The following is a 16,891-nucleotide window of genomic DNA, read 5'->3' on the forward strand; positions in this document are numbered from 1 at the left end:
AAGCACGTTCATAAACAACTATACCAAATAGCAAAGGAAAGAAACAAAAGCATTAGTTTTGAGACATAAACAGGCAAGAGAATGTGTAGTAAGACTCGACAGCAGTCAAGAAAGTTTTGTCAGTTACAGATGCCAGGAGGAAGTTTTGGCCAAGAGTAAACTGCTCATGAAATATTTTCAGTACGGGAAGAGGCAATAGGTCCTCGAAGAGAAAGAAAAAGGATGTCTAAACTGTCAAGATGGGTGTGTTGCACGTGTGTTAGAAGGATCTGTTAGGTGGAGGTTTGTACTTGCTACAACCAAGGCAATGTAAATATATAGCACTTCCAACAGCAGTCTGCCCTGTTGCTGAATGTAGTATATTTCCAAAGTTTGAGTCTTCCTGTATTGTACAAAAATACTGCTGCTTGATAATATATAATAGCAACCCAAATTAATGAGTATGGTATTAAATTTTATTTTCTTATCTGTATTTTTATGCTTTTTATCTGTCCTCAAGATATCGCATCCTTGTTGGAATTAGAAAATATTTATAAGTGGTCAGAAATCTTTTTCAAGTGTCTCTTTTTACGTATACATTGAGGATTTTTTTCCCCTAAGGATGTATTCTTGAAGATTTGTTAATCATTCCAGGAAAAAAAAAAAACCCAAAACAAAAGCCCACCTCAGAGGCTGTTAGTCACCTGTCTGCTAGAAGAAACCATCTCCAGAGAAAGGAGGGGGAACGGCTCTGTGGAAGAAGGAAGCACCTATTTGTTGCTTGAGGATGCTGCTGACTTCAGCTCTGAGCCTCCGTCTTGTCACTAAGAACTGGAAAGTGTTTAGATCCCTCCAATTAGGGACCTAGTAGGTGATTTTGATGTAACAAAACTGCCTGTGTTGTAAAATGGGGAGTCTAAAAAAGACGCAAGAGTAATGGGGAGTTCCTAGAACAGAAGTGCAGGCTAATGTTTACAGAGCTAACTGAATCCTGGTAGATAAACCCCCGTACACATTACCCAAAGGACATCCAGAGTTTTCCAGCAAAGACACAGACTAGACGAATCAAGTCGATTCCTTCTAAGAACTGGGAAGCACTGATGTAGCCTTTCTTGTTTACATCCAGTGGCCAAGCCGTCCCTCTCAGGAAGCCAGCCTTGGCCAGTGCGGGAGCTGTCATGTGTAGACAGATCGGAAGCTGATGTGTTCTCATTTCTCACTCTGGACTAAAGGGGAGGCTTGAGTTTATTTTCACGTCAAACCCTTTCCAAGACCTTCTTATTTGTTCAGAATTGAAAGAATGTCAGGGGTCTGGTTAACAACTTTGTTTGCTTTACGTTTACAAGTGGCACAGGGGTTGTGACATTCTTGACGAGTCGGGGTAAACCTTCCTGAACTCACTTTTGGAGGGCCAGGCCCTTAGCAGCTACCCAACATATCTTAACCTTGGGTCTCCCAAGCTTGGGTCTCGGGCATTAAATCTCATGGAGCCAAACTAGCCAATGCAAGTGGTTTTCCTGCATTCCAACTAAATGCTTAAGAAAAAGAAGCATCACATGAAACTGATCACAAACATCAATTTCTCTCAGCTTTCATGAGTGCCTTGAGTTATAGCCAACATCACTGTCTTAACTCAGTTTGTTTAGAAACAAACTTTTCTGGTGATTGTTGAGCTAGCGGTGGCTCCGTAAGCCAGCCCTTCTGAAAGTGAACTGGAGTGTTGGGTGCTGGCAGAAAGGTTTAACACCCTGCCTTTATGCAGCTGTTGGCCAATTATAATAAACTCCACCTGCCTAGTTCAGGCTTTGGATGCAAATGATGCTGTTCTATTAGCAGGTGCTTTCAGCACTCTGATTGGCCCGAATGGATGGATGCTGTGGTTGGGACAAGCTTAGCATCCTGACACACCTTGTCAAAGAACCTCACTCACCCCTGTTGCCTCTACAGCCCTCAGAGGGGAGAAAATGTTGAGAATGCCCTCGCTAATTCTCCAACAAATAGAAGTCTCTCCCACAGGGTGGTACTGGAAGGCTTAGGTTTCGAAAATCTTGACTGTTAAAAGGAGTTTGAATACATCACATTCCTATGCAAAACATTTTTAACCTTCAGTTTAATGTAGTTTATTTTTGCTATATGTAAAGTATTTTTATACGGCTTGTATCATGATAGTTTAGCAATAAAACAGTTGAAAGCAATGGCTACTTTGGGCTTATCTTTTCTTCTCTAGAGATGCTGTTCAAATACCCCTTTACGTTTTTAGTTCGTACATCAAGGACCATTTTTTGTGTGCACATCCACGTGTGGGTTTACCGCTCCTCTCAGGCCTATGAGGTCGGCACTATCCGTTTTACATCTAACCTCTGATATTTGCATCTTACATCAGAAGCCCAAGGTGACAGAGTCATGAGCTCCACCTGGATTTGTCTGATTCTCTCTCTGCTCCCTCCACTGCAGCTCTGCTATAATCTGTGTCTCTAGACCTCTTTAGAAGTAGCATCCAGGTAAACAGATTTATAATGTCCACCTTGGGTCTGCTTGCAGAGGGTCACAGAGCATTTACAGGGAACTGGGCTGAGCAAAACAGTCACTTGCAGAGCAAAACAGTCTTCTGCTTGAATATCTTACAAAATTCCAATGTTCCCTTCAAATTATCTTTTACCATCAAACCCACAAACAGAATTAGATATTATAAATACTAGAATTTTCCAGCTGGCTTCCTCCTTATAACAGCTTTTTCTCCTTATAGCTAAAGCATCTACGAGGTTTGGAAAAAATTTCTATTTAAAGTCTTAACGTAATACGGTTCAAATGTCATCCCACTCTTCAGCGCTACCCTTAAACCCTAGGGAAGCAAGGTCTCAGCCCCAGGCCCTGTACTCCAGGGACCACTTCACCCCACCATAACTCTACACTGAGGATACCTTCTTGGGGATTTCCCAAGCCCCTTTCCAGTGCCTGGAACCAGTACCATGTGGGGTAGGGTGTCGCAAGCATATCAGGGTCCTGCATGAGTTCTGGCTTGAGATGCCCCTGGTCCCCCCTCAGATGGGGCCAGCTCATTCCATTTCCTTTGGGGCGCAAGGTCAACAGGACACAAGATGCCCCAAAGAGCTCCAGGACCTGCACCTATAGGGTCCTGGCCAGTTGCCAGAAGAGCTTCCTGGTGAGCAGATTGCTCCTAATGGCCAGCACAGGCTTTTTATTTTTTGTGGGATCGGGTGAGATTGGGCCACCAGAATGGTGCTGAAACATTGATTTGAGGATGACTCAAATCGCTTATAAAGACAGGAGCCCCACAAAAAATATTTCCCTAGGCCCGCCTGCCCGCCCACCCACCCTAGGGGCAACTGTGCCCCTCAAGATTTTTCGCTGTAGCTGTATACAACCAGTTCTCTTCAAATTCACTCACTTTCTGAAAACCTTATGTTGCTGTTCCCAAATAGAACCCAGAATCATCTTAAGCAGAAAACAAAATACAAATACAAAACTATACAGATAAAACTCTATAGTCATTTAAAAAATAAGTCTGTGTCCTACATTTGTGTGAACTACACTTGGTACATACCACACAAATTCAGCCTGGGCCTCAGTTTCCCCAGATGTAAAATGAAGATAATAGTCCCCACCTCACAGTCGGTACGTGCTTAATAAATGTTAGCCATCAATACAACCTCCCATCATTTAACTAATAGATTTAAGATTCACCCAAGGCTGGACCTCATTTTCCCAATATCTGGAAGGAAGCATTCAGAGCTTTGACAATAGGTCTTGAATTTTTCTAACTAGGTAAGTAACTAACTAATTAACTAGCTACCTAATTAGTTAACTAGATAGTTAAAGCCCCAAACTCGAGCTTATCCAGTTTTCAAATCCTGAACTGAAAAGGAAACACACCCCGGGGCATCCAGCCTCTCCTCCTTGGGGAGACTTTGCAAGTCTGTCAATGTCCCTTGCTACCTGCAGCAGCATGGCGTACTTTTGTACCAAGGAGCAGATATATAACACTGGCTTAGTAACAAGTGGGAAATTAAGAAATTACAAGACTTCCAGGAGCAAACAAAACGCTGACTCCTACAGAGGCTTTTCAGGTTCATAAGTGGAAGGGAAACCGGTTTCTTGGCAAGAGCAGGTTGAATATGAAATAATCCCGTGAAGGAGGCACAGACCACAGGGACCATTAAGAAATGAAAGCCAAGTCATTTCTTCTGTTTGAGGAGCTCTGGGAGCTGTGATAAGCTGCACCCAGCTTTCTCCAAAAAGGGCTTCCACTCTTAAACTGTCTCGGCCTTCACCCTCCCAGTAAAATTCAGAAGTCCAGCTTGGTAAATGGCCCAATGCGGAGTTATCACCAAAGAGATGGAAACCCCTGCCCAATCCCAGGATTTCCAGGAATTCTTGGTTTACTAGAAATTTTAAACTCAAATTCTGCACTGAACTCCAGACACAAAGCACTATGACAGGACTTCCCTGGTGGCACAGTGGTTGGGAATCCGCTTGCCAATGCAGGAGACACGGGTTCGAGCCCTGGTCCGGGAGGATCCCACATGCTGCGGAGCAACTAGGCCCGTGCGCTGCAGCAAGGGGAGCCATTGCAATGAGAAGCCTGCCCGCAACTAGAGAAAAGAAAGCCCACGTGCAGCAAGGAAGACCCAACGCAGCCAAAAATAAATAAATAAATGTATATTAAAAAGTAAGAAAAGCACTATGACAATTGGATCTTAGCTTTTTTTTTTTTTTTTTCTTTAAGCGGGGAGGGAGCAGCTCAGGGCTTTCTATGAGCTACTGATGGGGCTTCCCAAGAAAGACCCCCAGATCACATGGCTGCTGATCAAGAGCCCTCTGTAATTAATACCATCAGGACAGCTCTTGAGGAAAAGCATTCATAGGATGATCTTGGCACCAGATTTTAAGTACACCTTCTCATGCACACTCCAGACTCATGCACCTGCCTGTGTGACGTCTCCACTCTGATAACCAGGAGGCATCTCTAGCTCAACATGCCCCCGATCTTCCTAATTCCCAATCTCCTCTTCCCACCCACAATCCTCTAGTACACCCTGTCCTACCCATCGGTTTACGGCAACATCATCTAAGCAGCTGCATAGTCAAAAACCCGGGAGCGACCCTGGCTCCCTCACTGTCCCGGGCCCCACACATCAGCAGCGTTTGGTGGATCCATCTCTGAAATCACACCTTTTTGCTTCACGCCCATTGGACCACCTTTATCTTCTGTCTGGACGACAGAGCGGCCCCTTGACTGCCCTGGTTCACGCCTACCCTCACTGGCCACACAGTGGGCAGAACATACCACACCCGCTCTTAAAGCGTTCCAATAACCTCCCTTTGCATTTACTTTTTTTCCAAATTTATCAAAGTATGATCGACAAAGTGTGTATATTTAAGACATACAATGTAGTATCTTGATATATGTTAAAAATTGTGAAATGGTTACCAAAATTAAGCTCTTTAATGCATACATCACCTCACACAGTTACCTTTTTTTGGTGGTGAGGACATTTGAGATCTACACTCTTAGCAAGTTTCAAGTATACACTTTTATTAACTCTAGTCACCATGACATACATTCAGCTTCCAAAACTTATTGATCTCAGAAGTTAAAGTTTGCCCCCTTTGACAGAATCTCCCTGATTTCACAACCCCCATCCACGGTAACCACTAGTTTACTCTGTTACAGTAAGTCCCCTACATACGAATGAGTTCCATTCTGAGAGCGCATTCGTAAGTCCAACAAAGTTAGCCTAGGTGCCCAACTAACACAATCGGCTATATTGTACTGTATTGTAATAGGTTTATAATACTTTTCACACAAATAATACATAAAAAACAAACAAAAAATAAAACATTTTTAATCTTACAGTACAGCACCTTGAAAAGTACAGTAGTACAATACAACAGCTGATACTTCCTAGCAGTACCGGCTACATCACTGCTGCTTTCACATTTGCTTCCGGACATCCTGGGCTTATAACAGCTTTTTCTCCTTATAGCTAAAGGACATCCGGACATCCTGGGCTTGAAATAAATATACTGTACTACTGTACTGTATACAATAAAGTACACAAAAGCACAACTACCTGTAGAGGATGCACGCACGTGAAAATGTACGCCAGACACGTGAACTAACTTAATGTGACTGGACATGTGAACGCATGTTCGCATCTTTGAAAGTTCGCAACTTGAAGGTTCATATGTAGGGGACTTACTGGACTATGAGTTCAACTTTTTTCAATTCCACATTTAAGTGGGATCATACGGTATTTGTCTCTCTCTGTCTGGTGCATTTCACTTAGCATAATGCCCTCCAGTTTCATCTGTGTTGTCTCAAACAGCGGGATGTCCTTCTTATGGCTGAATAATATTCCATTTTGTGTGTGTGTGTATACATATATCTATGCCACATCTTCTTTATTCATTCACCCATTGACAGGTACTTAGGTTGCTTCCATATCTTGACTATTGTGAATAATGCTGCAATGAATGTGGGAGTACAGATCTCTTCGAGATCCTGTTTTCAATTCCTTTGGATATATACCCAAAAGTGGGATAGCTGGACCATGTGGTAGTTCAATTTTTTGAGGAACCTCCATACTGTTTTCCATAGTGGCTGTACCAATTTACATTCCCATCAACAGTGTATAATGGTTCCCTTTTTATCTTTTTTCTTTTTTTTTTTTTAGGGGTTCCCTTTTCTCTACATCCTCACCAACACTTACTTTGACTTTTTGATAATGGCAATCCTAACAGCTGTGAGGTGATATCCCATTGTGGTTTTCATTTGCATTTCCCTGATGCTGCTGAGCATTTTTTCATATACCTGTTGGCCATTTGTATGTCTTCTTTGGAAAATTCAGGTCCTTTGCCCATTTTAATTAGACTGGTTTTGTTTGTTTTTTGCTATTGGGTTGTATGAGTTCCTTATATATTTTGAATATTAAACCCTTATGGAATTGAATATATGACTTGCAAATATTTTCTCCCATTCTGTAGGTTGCCTTTTCATTTTATTGATGGTTTCCTTTGCTGTGTATAAGCTTCGTAGTTTGATGTAGTCCCACTTATTGATTTTTGCTTTTTTTTTTTTTTGGCTTGTGCATTTGGTACCAAATTCAGGAAATCATTACCAAGACTAGTGTCAAAAAGGTTTTCCCCCATGTTTTCTTCTAGGAGTCTCATGGTTTCGGGTCTTACATTCAAGTCTTTAAGACATTTTGGGTTGGTTTTTGTGTATGGTGTGAGATAAGGGTCCATTTTATTCTTTTGCATGTACCTATTCAGTTTTCCCAACACTACAATTTATTGAAGAGACTACTTTTTCCCCATTGTGTAATCTTAGTGAATTTGAAGATTAGTTGACTATATATGCATGGGTTTATTCTGGGCTCTCTATTCTGTTCCATTAATCTGTGTGTCTCTTTTTATGCCAATACCATACCATTTTATTACTATAGCTTTGTAATGTAATTTGAAATCACAGAGTGTGATGCTTCCAGCTTTGTTCTTCTTGCTCAAGATGGCTTTGGCTATGTGGGGTTTTTTGTAGTTAAATACAAATTTTAGGGAAAAAAAATCCAGTTTCTCTGAAAAATGTCATTGGAATTTTGATAGGGTTTACATTGAATCTGTAGATCACTTTATGTAGTATAGACATTTAAACAATATTAATTCTTCAAATCCTTGAGCATGGGATATCTTTCTATTTATTTGTGTCTTCAGTTTCTCTTATCAATGTTTTATAATTTTCAGCGTATAGATCTTTACACTCCTTGGTTAAATTTATTCCTAAGTATCTTTTTTTTTTTTTTTTTTTTTTAATGCTACTGTAAATGAGATCATTTTGTTTTTTGGATGGTTGATTGTTAGTATATAGAAACACAACTGATTTTGTTAATTTTGTATCCTACGACTTTACTGAATTCATTACCCTAACAGATTTGTTGGTAGTCTTCAGAGCTTTCTAAATAGATCATTTCATATGCAAAGCAGGCAATTTTACTTCTTCCTTTCTGAATTAGATGCCATTTCTTTTTCTTGCCTAATTATTCTGGCTAGGAACTCTAGTACTGTGTTGAAGAGAAGTGGTGAGAGTGAAATCCTTGGCTTGTTCCTAACTTAAGAGGAAAACCTTTTAATTGTTGAGTATGATGTTAGCTGTAGGCTTGACACATGTGGCCTTTAACATATTGAGGTACGTTCTTTATATACTTAAGTTGAGAGTTTTTAATCATGAAAGGATCTCAAATTTTGTCAAATGCTTTTTGTGTATCTATTGAGATAATTTATATAAAATTTTTACCTTTCATCTTGTTAAAGTGGTATATCACATTTATTGATTTGCGTATGTTGAAACATCCTTGCATCCCGGGGATAAATCCCACTTGACCATGGTGTATAATCCTTTTAATGTGCTACAGAATTTGGTTTGCTAGTATTTTGTTGAGGATTTTTGCATCTATGTTCATCAGGAACATTGGCCTGCAGTCTCCTTGTAGTGTCCTTGTCTGGCTGTTGTATCAGGGTAATGCTGACCTCATAAAATGAGTTCATAAATATTCCCTGTTCCACAATTTTTTTGGAAGAGCTTGAGAAGGATTGGCATTAATTCTTCTTTAAATGTTTGGTAGAGTTCACCAGTGAAGCCATCTGGTCCTAGGCTTTTCTTTGTTGGGGGATTTTTGATTACTGATTCAATCTCCTTACTAGTAATCAGTCTTTTCAGATTTTCTCTTCCTCCACAATTGTTTTAGCAGGTTGTAAGTTTCTAGGAATTTCTTCTAGGTTATCCAATATGTTGGTGTATAACTGTTCACAGTAGTCCTTTATATTTCTATAGAATCAGCTTTATATTTCTATAGAATCATCCTCTATTTTCAGATGATATAATATACAAAACTCTAAAGATTCCACCAAAAAGCTATTAGAACTAACAGATTCAGTAAAGTTGTAGGATACAAAAATCAATAAACAAAAATCAGTTGCATTTCTATATACTAACAAACTCTCTGAAAGAGAAATTAATCCCATTTATAATAAAGAGGAATAGATTTAACTAAGAAGGTGAAAGATCTGTATACTGAAAACTGTAAGTTATTGATGAAAGAAACTGAAGATGACACAAATATATGGAAAGATATCCTGTGTCCATTCCACTCAAAGCAATCTGCAGATTCAATGCAAACCCTATCAAGAGTTCCAATGGTATTTTTCCACAGTGATAGAATAAACAATCCTAAAATTTATATAGAACCACAAAAGACCCCAGATAACCAAAGCAATCTTGAGCAAGAAGAACAAAGCCAGAGGCCTCACACTTCCTGATTTTAAATTACATTACAAAGCCATAGTAATAAAAAAAAAATATCGTACTGGCATAAAAACAGACACAGATCAATGGAACAGGATAGAGTGATGCTCAACATCACTAATCATCAGGGAAATGCAAATCAAAATCACAATGGGATATCACTTCATACCTGTTAGGATGGCCATTATCAAAAAGTCAAAGATATTAGGTATTGGTCAGGATGTGTAGAAAAGGGAACGCTTATACACTGTTGGTGGGAATGTAAATTGGTAAAATCACTATGGAAAACAGTATGAAGGTTTCTCAAAAAAATTAAAGATTGGATTGGAAGAGTTAATATTGTTAAAATACTACCCAAAGAAATCTACAGATTTAATGTGATCCCTATCAAATTATCCATGACATTTTTCACAGAACAAGAACAAATAATCCTAAAATTTATATGGAGCCATAGAAGACCCAGAATTGCCAAAGCAATCCTGAGGAAAGAGAACAAAGCAGGAGGCATAACCCTCCCAGACTTCAGACAACTCTACAAAGCTACAGCAATCAAAATGGCACAGTACTGGCACAAAAACAGACATATGGATCAATGGAACAGAATAGAGAGCCCAGAAATAAACCCACACACCTACGGTAAATTAATCTTCAACAAAGGAGGCAAGAATATACAATGGGAAAAAGAGTCTCTCTAGCAAGGGGTGTTGGGAAAGTTGGACAGCTGCATGTAAATCAATGAACTTAGAACACACCCTCATACCATACACAAAAATAAACTCAAAATGGCTTAAAGACTTAAACATAAGACATGACACCATAAAACTCCTAGAAGAGAACATAGGCAAAACGTTCTCTGACATAAATCATACCAATGTTTTCTTAGATCAGTCTCCCAAGGCAACAGAAATAAAAGCAAAAATAAACAAATGGGACCTAATCAAACTTACAAGCTTTTGCACAGCAAAGGAAACCACAAACAAAATGAAAAAACAACCTACAGAATGGAAGAAAATATCTGCAAATGATGTGACTGACAAGGGATTAATCTCCAAAATATACAAACAGTTCATACAACTCAACAACAAAAAACAAACCCAAGTGAAAAATGGGCAGAAATAGACATTTTTACAAAGAAACCATACAGATGACCAATAGGCAGATGAAAAAATGCTCAACAACACTATCAGAGAAATGCAAATCAAAACTACAATGAGGTACCATCTCACCCTGGTCAGAATGGCTATCATCAAAAAAATCTACATAAATACTGGAGAGGATGTGGAGAAAAGGGAACCCTCCTACACTGTTGGTGGGAATGTAAGTTGGTACAATCACTATGGAAAACAGTATGGAGGTTCCTCAAGAAACTAAAAATAGAGTTGCCATCTGATCCAGCAATCCTATTCCTAGGCATATATCCAGAAAAACTATAATTCAAAAAGATACATGCACCCTTATGTTCATAGCGGCATTATTTGCAATTGTCAAGACACGGAAACAACCTAAATGTCCACCAACAGATGAATAAAGAAGATGTGGTACATATAAACAATGGAGTATTACTGAGTCATAAAAAAGAACGAAATAATGCCATCTGCAGCAACATGGATGCACTTAGAGATTATCATACTAAGTCAGAAAGAGAAAGACAAATACCATATGTTATCACTTATATGTGGAATCTAAAATATGACACAAATGAACTTATCTACAAAACAGAAGCAGACTCACAGACACAGAGAACAGACTTGTGGTTGCCAAGAGGGAGGGAGGGTGCCAGAGGGATGGAGTGGGAGTTTGGGGTTAGCAGATGCAAACTATTATATACAGAATGGATAAACAACAAGGTCCTACTGTATAGCACAGGGAACTATATTCAATATCCTGTGATAAACCATAATGGAAAAGAATATGAAAAAGAATGTGTGTGTGTATATATATATATATATATATATATATATATGTAAAACGGAATCACTTTGCTGTACAGCAGAAATTAACACAACATTGTAAATCAACTGTACTTCAATAAAAAAAATTAAATATAGAAACTACCATATGATCCAGTCATCCCACTTTTGGGTATATATCCAAAGGAAATAAAAACAGGATCCCAAAGATAGATCTGCACTCCCATGTTCCCTACTGTGGCATTATTCACAATAGCCAGATAGGGAAACAATCTAAGTATCTGTCAATGGATAAAGAAGATGTGGTAGGTATATGTATAAACACACACACACACGTGTATGTATACAAACATATATGTATATATACATATACACACAATGAAGTATCATTCAGCCATGAGAAAGAAAGATATCCTGCTGTTTGTGACGACAACAGATGAAACTAAAGGACATTATGTTAAGTGAAATACACCAGACACAGAGACACAAATACTGCATGGTCTCATATGTGGAATCTAGGAAAGAACATAAAGTCAAACTCATAGAAACAGAAAAAAGTGGTTTCTGGGGCCTGGGCAAAATATGGAGAGGTTGGTAAAAGGGTACAAAGTTTCAGCTGTAAGATAAATAAGTTCTGAGGATCTGATGTAGAACATGGTGACTATAATTGATATTGCTATTGTGTAATTGAAATTTGCTAACAGTACAATTTGAAGGTTTTCACACTCAGAAAAAGATCAATAAGTGAAGTAATGGATGTGTTAATTAGATGGGGGAATCCTTTCACAGTTTTTATCATCTCATCATGATGTACACTTTAAATACCTTACAACTTCATTTGTCACACCTCAATAAAGCTGAAAAAGAAATCAATGTTCTGTGGGGGAATGATGGTAGAAGCCTCCTATTCTGCCATCTTGCTGGTATCACTTTAATTTCAAAAAAACAGGCAGTTTAGTCACTCAGGTCGGAGACAGCGCAAGAGCCTCAGTAACCTACCAGCCACAGGACTGAGACCTTCCCTTTGCATTTAGAATGATCCAGATTTCTGTCAAGACTTTCGACAATCTTCCCTGCCTACCACTTCTCCAGACTCAGCTCTGTTCCTCCATGTCAGCCTCTCTTCTGTTCCTCGCCTAATCCTAACCCTGTCCCACCTCTGCCTCAGTTTTCCCAAGACTTGAAACGCTCTGACCCCTGAGGCTCATGGAACTGCTCTCCCTCATCCCTCAGGTCCCCAAATCAAACCTCTCATCCTCGGAAGACCTCCCTGACAACGTGGAATGTGGGATCTACCTCCACCCTGCCCACAAATACACCCACCACGACATATACAGGATTCTCCCGATTGCAGAACCGTTTGCTGGTTTACAATCTGTCTCTTACACCTGTAAATTCCATGTGAGCATAGATAGTCTTTGTTCGGGTTCAATGCCATATGCCCAGACCCTGCCCTCAGTAGGCCCTCTGGAACTATGTGCTGAATGAACGAACGTGTCCAAGTTTCACACATGCAAGTGACATTGGGAACAATGGATTCATCCGGAATGCATGGAAAATTAATCCTTTCCTAATATTTAACACATTTTTAAAACCTAAACATCTGACTCAAGAGAGACCTTTCTTCTGTCCCATCTGGCTCAGTTCATTCGCTTCTAATTACACATCTGTGGGCTCCAGGCTGGCTTCTAGAAAGAACCAGTTCCCTTGGCTGCAGACAGCAATGAAGACCATCACTCCCTCGGATCCTGAGCCTGCCAGGCTCTTATCTGCCTTCTGGCTTCCTGCCGTCACCCGTGGCCCTCCCACCTGTAAAATGCTGGCTGCTGTGGCTCAACGGCTCCTCGGGGACAGGTGAGCGCGGGGCGGCCGGCCAGCTGCCGTTTACAAGCCGAATGTGCACCGCGACCTCCCCGGGGAGTCTGGCGAGGTAACGGGAACCTGCGGCAGGCGAGGCGCTCCTGCTCAAAGAGTTATACTGTTGACGCGTTTTGGCGGCGGCTCTCCTCCATCTGGTTCTCCCAGACACACCTGCAGCCCCGCTGCTCCCGAGCCAAGCGTCTCATTTAGCCTCCACGTGATGCAAAGGAGCCAGGGCACCCGGGGGGGCACTGCCGCCCCCCAAGCTGGGCCTTGCAGAGCCCTTCCGACGTCCACGCTGTGCGCACCCCTGCTGCCCCGACGGGGACCCACGCTCTCAGAGCAGGTCCGAGCCCCTCTGAGGGTCGGGAAGCGGGGCTCCCAGACGCCGCCGCTTCCCATCACCCAGCGCCCACGTCCTCACCCTCAGGGCTAATCGTTTTGCTCTTTCTCCCTGTCGGTGTCAGGCTCTCCAGCAGTCCCGCTTCTCGCACTCATTACCCCCTCGGAAGCTCAGCAAGCCCACCTTCTGCCCGCCCCCCAACTCCCAAAACACAGTCGCTGCTCCTTTGCCCTCCACATCTCACGGCCCACCGTAAACAAAACCCCACGTTCTCAGTTTTTTCCTCCCGAGTGTGCCTGGTGTTTTTGCTCTGAAACCCACCACCCTCCTGAGGCCCCCGCTTCCCTCGCAGAGGTCTATGGTACGTTATCACAAACATAGTGGTTTAAGGTGATTCAAATTCATTACCTTACGGTTCTGGAGGTCAGGAATCCAAAATGGTCTCGCTGGGCTAAACTCAAGGTGTCCGCAGGGCCGTGTCCCTTCCGGAGGCTGGAGGGGAGAATCCGCTTCCTGGCCGGTGGGCCTCCCTCCATCTTCCAAGCCAGCAATGGCATCACCCCGACCGCTGCCCTCTGGTGCCGCATACTCCTACGTCTAAGTCTCTGGCCTCCCTCTTATAGGGACGCTTGTGATTACATTGGGCCCACCTGGATAATCCGGGCTACTCTTTCCATCTGAGATTAGTAATCACACCTGCCAAGTCCCCGCTGCCGTGTAAGGTAACATACGCACAAGTGCCAGGGATGAGTGGACATCTTTGGGGGGCCGTTGTCCTGCCCGCTATACCCCGCAGAGGGGCTGCCTATCTCCCACAGCCCTTATATCACTGGGCTCCGGGATAGGTGTCCTCCTTACTGTTTTCTGCCACTTCTAGACTCTTCTCCACCTGGCCATTGTCTTCATTTCTTGGTGACTTTAGCTCCTGGGTCTGGGCACTTTCTTCAGCTGTACCTCCTTTTTAAAAAAAATTTTGGCCGCACCCCACAGCATGTGGGCTCTTAGTTCCCTGACCCGGGATCCAATCCACGCCCCCTGCATTGGAAGGTGGAGTCTTAACCACTGGACTCCGGGGAAGTCCCTGTACCCCTGTCTCAATTTTCAGCAATTTCATGTTCCTTAAGGAATCCTTTTCCCTTCCTGACCTCTCAATTTCTTAAATTCTTCTGGTCCTGTGACACTTGTCCTCCTCCTTTGGCCATTCTACCCTAGGGCAGTGGTTCCCAAACCTTCATGCATATCAGAAAGCCTGTGGGGAGAGGCGGGAGTTTGTGAGAACACAAATCGCTGGCTCCACCCCTGAAGATTCTGACTCAGTAGGTCTGGGGTGGGGCCAGAGAACCTGCATTTCCCGGCGAGGTCCCAGGTGATGCCTGCTCCTAGGACAGCACTGTGGACCATGGCCGGAGACCTTGAAATTACCAATCACTGTAGCCCCTCCCCCATCATCTCAGTCTCAAGCACCCCCTCGTTGACACTGGCTTCTCTCCAGCACCTGACTCTAATAATCCCACATCCCACCTGCCACCTATAATCCTTTTGCCCTTCGACCTTTTTTTTCACTCGTCTTTCTCTCGATGTGCTCCCTCCTCCCCTTTCCCAGCTTAAATCCCATGGTGAAGCATCATCCACCTTCCCAAGCTGGTTAAATCCAACGCTCAGTTTCCTCTGTGCCCATGAACTTGGCTACAGAAAAACATAAACGCACTGCATACCTGTGACCACCAATGATGCATGGGCTTCCATCACTGCCTGGGCACCAGAGTCCATTTCTCCTTGTCCTCCACTCTTGACTCTCCTGGATGACTCGTTCACATCTTCTCTCTCTCCTTAAACTCCCAGCGCCTCCTTCCGCCGCTCTCCCTCTCTTCTGCCGGCCTTGCTTCCTATTTCGGGAGGAACATGGAAGCAGGTGGAAAGAGCTGCCGTGAGCTCCTACCACCGCACCTGCCCCACCAGCATCAGGGCCCCTGTGCTCGCTTGGCTTTGCCTCGTGATACTTCAAAAACCGTCCTGTTCCTACCTTAGACCACCCCCCTCTGTTCCCTCTCACCTTCTCAAGACATCGCCCAGCCTCCTTCTCTACTAGATAATTCTGATCAGAATACAAACATGCAATTATTTCCCCTACCTTAAAAATAATTGTGTTAGGGGGCTTCCCTTGTGGCGCAGTGGTTGAGAATCTGCCTGCTAATGCAGGGGACACGGGTTCGAGCCCTGGTCTGGGAAGATCCCACATGCCGCAGAGCAACTAGGCCTGTGAGCCACAACTACTGAGCCTGCGCATCTGGAACCTGTGCTCCGCAACAAGAGAGGCCGCGATAGTGAGAGGCCCGCGCACCGCGATGAAGAGTGGCTCCTGCTTGCCACAACTAGAGAGAACCCTCACACAGAAACGAAGACCCAACACAGCCAAAAATAAATAAATTAATTAATTAAAAAATAATAATAATTGTGTTAGCATACAGTATTTGTTTTTCTCTTTCTGACTTACTTCACTCTGTATGACAGACTCTAGGTCCATCCACCTCACTACAAATAACTCAATTTCGTTTCTTTCTATGGCTGAGTAATATTCCATTGTATATATGTGCCACATCTTCTTTATCTATTCATCTGTCGATGGACACTTAGGTTGCTTCCATGTCCTGGCTATTGTAAATAGAGCTGCAATGAACATTGTGGTACGCGACTCTTTTTGATTTATGGTTTTCTCAGGGTATATGCACAGTAGTGGGATTGCTGGGTCGTATGGTAGTTCTATTTTTAGTTTTTTAAGGAACCTCCATACTGTTCTCTATAGTGGCTGTATCAATTTACATTCCCACCAACAGTGCAAGAGGGTTCCCTTTTCACCACACCCTTTCCAGCATTTATTGTTTTTAGATTTTTTGATAATGGCCATTCTATATGGAATCTTAAAAAAAAAAATGGTACTGATGAACGTAGTTGCAGGGCAGGAATAAAGAGGTAGACATAGAGAACGGACTTGAGGACTTGGGGTGGGAGGGAGAAGCTAGGGCGAAGTGAGAGTAGCATCGACATATATACACTACTGAACGTAAAACAGTTGGCTGGTGGGGAGCAGCCGCATAGCACAGGGAGATCAGCTCGGTGCTTTGTGCCCACCTAGAGGGGTGGGATAGGGAGGATGGGAGGGAGGCTCAAGAGGGAGGGGATATGGGGACATGTGTATGCATATGGCTGATTAGCTTTGTTGTGCAACAGAAACTAACACAGTATTCTGAAGCAATTATACTCCAATAAAGATCTGTTAAAAAAAATAATTGTGGATCCTACAATTCCCCTTCAACTATTGTCTTATTTCTCTGTTTTCCTTTACAGCAAAACTCCTTGAAATATTGCATGTATCCACTCTCTCCCATGCCTCTCCCCTACCATTCTCTCAAACTCCTTCTCATCAGCTTTCACACCCACTGACACCACCTTGTCAAAGTCACCAGCAAACCCAGGTTG

The 16,891-nt window shown here is 42.5% G+C and overlaps 1 protein-coding gene across 2 annotated transcripts in view; it reads left to right on the plus strand.

The window, feature by feature from the left end:
- The window catches only part of NFATC2 (nuclear factor of activated T cells 2), a 179,371-nt gene that overhangs the window by 156,865 nt on the left and 5,615 nt on the right, over positions 1-16,891 (plus strand). The window contains exon 11 of one of the 2 annotated variants that reach the window (XR_009497575.1): positions 634-2,162. The exons of the other annotated variant lie outside the window; for it this stretch is intronic. The gene's annotated coding sequence lies outside the window, so the exon portion shown is untranslated. Of the gene's footprint in view, positions 1-633; positions 2,163-16,891 lie in introns of those variants that run through there. 2 annotated transcript variants of the gene reach the window in all.

This window comes from Balaenoptera ricei, chromosome 15 (assembly GCF_028023285.1).
Source record: "Balaenoptera ricei isolate mBalRic1 chromosome 15, mBalRic1.hap2, whole genome shotgun sequence".
Classification (NCBI taxonomy): Eukaryota; Metazoa; Chordata; class Mammalia; order Artiodactyla; family Balaenopteridae; genus Balaenoptera; species Balaenoptera ricei.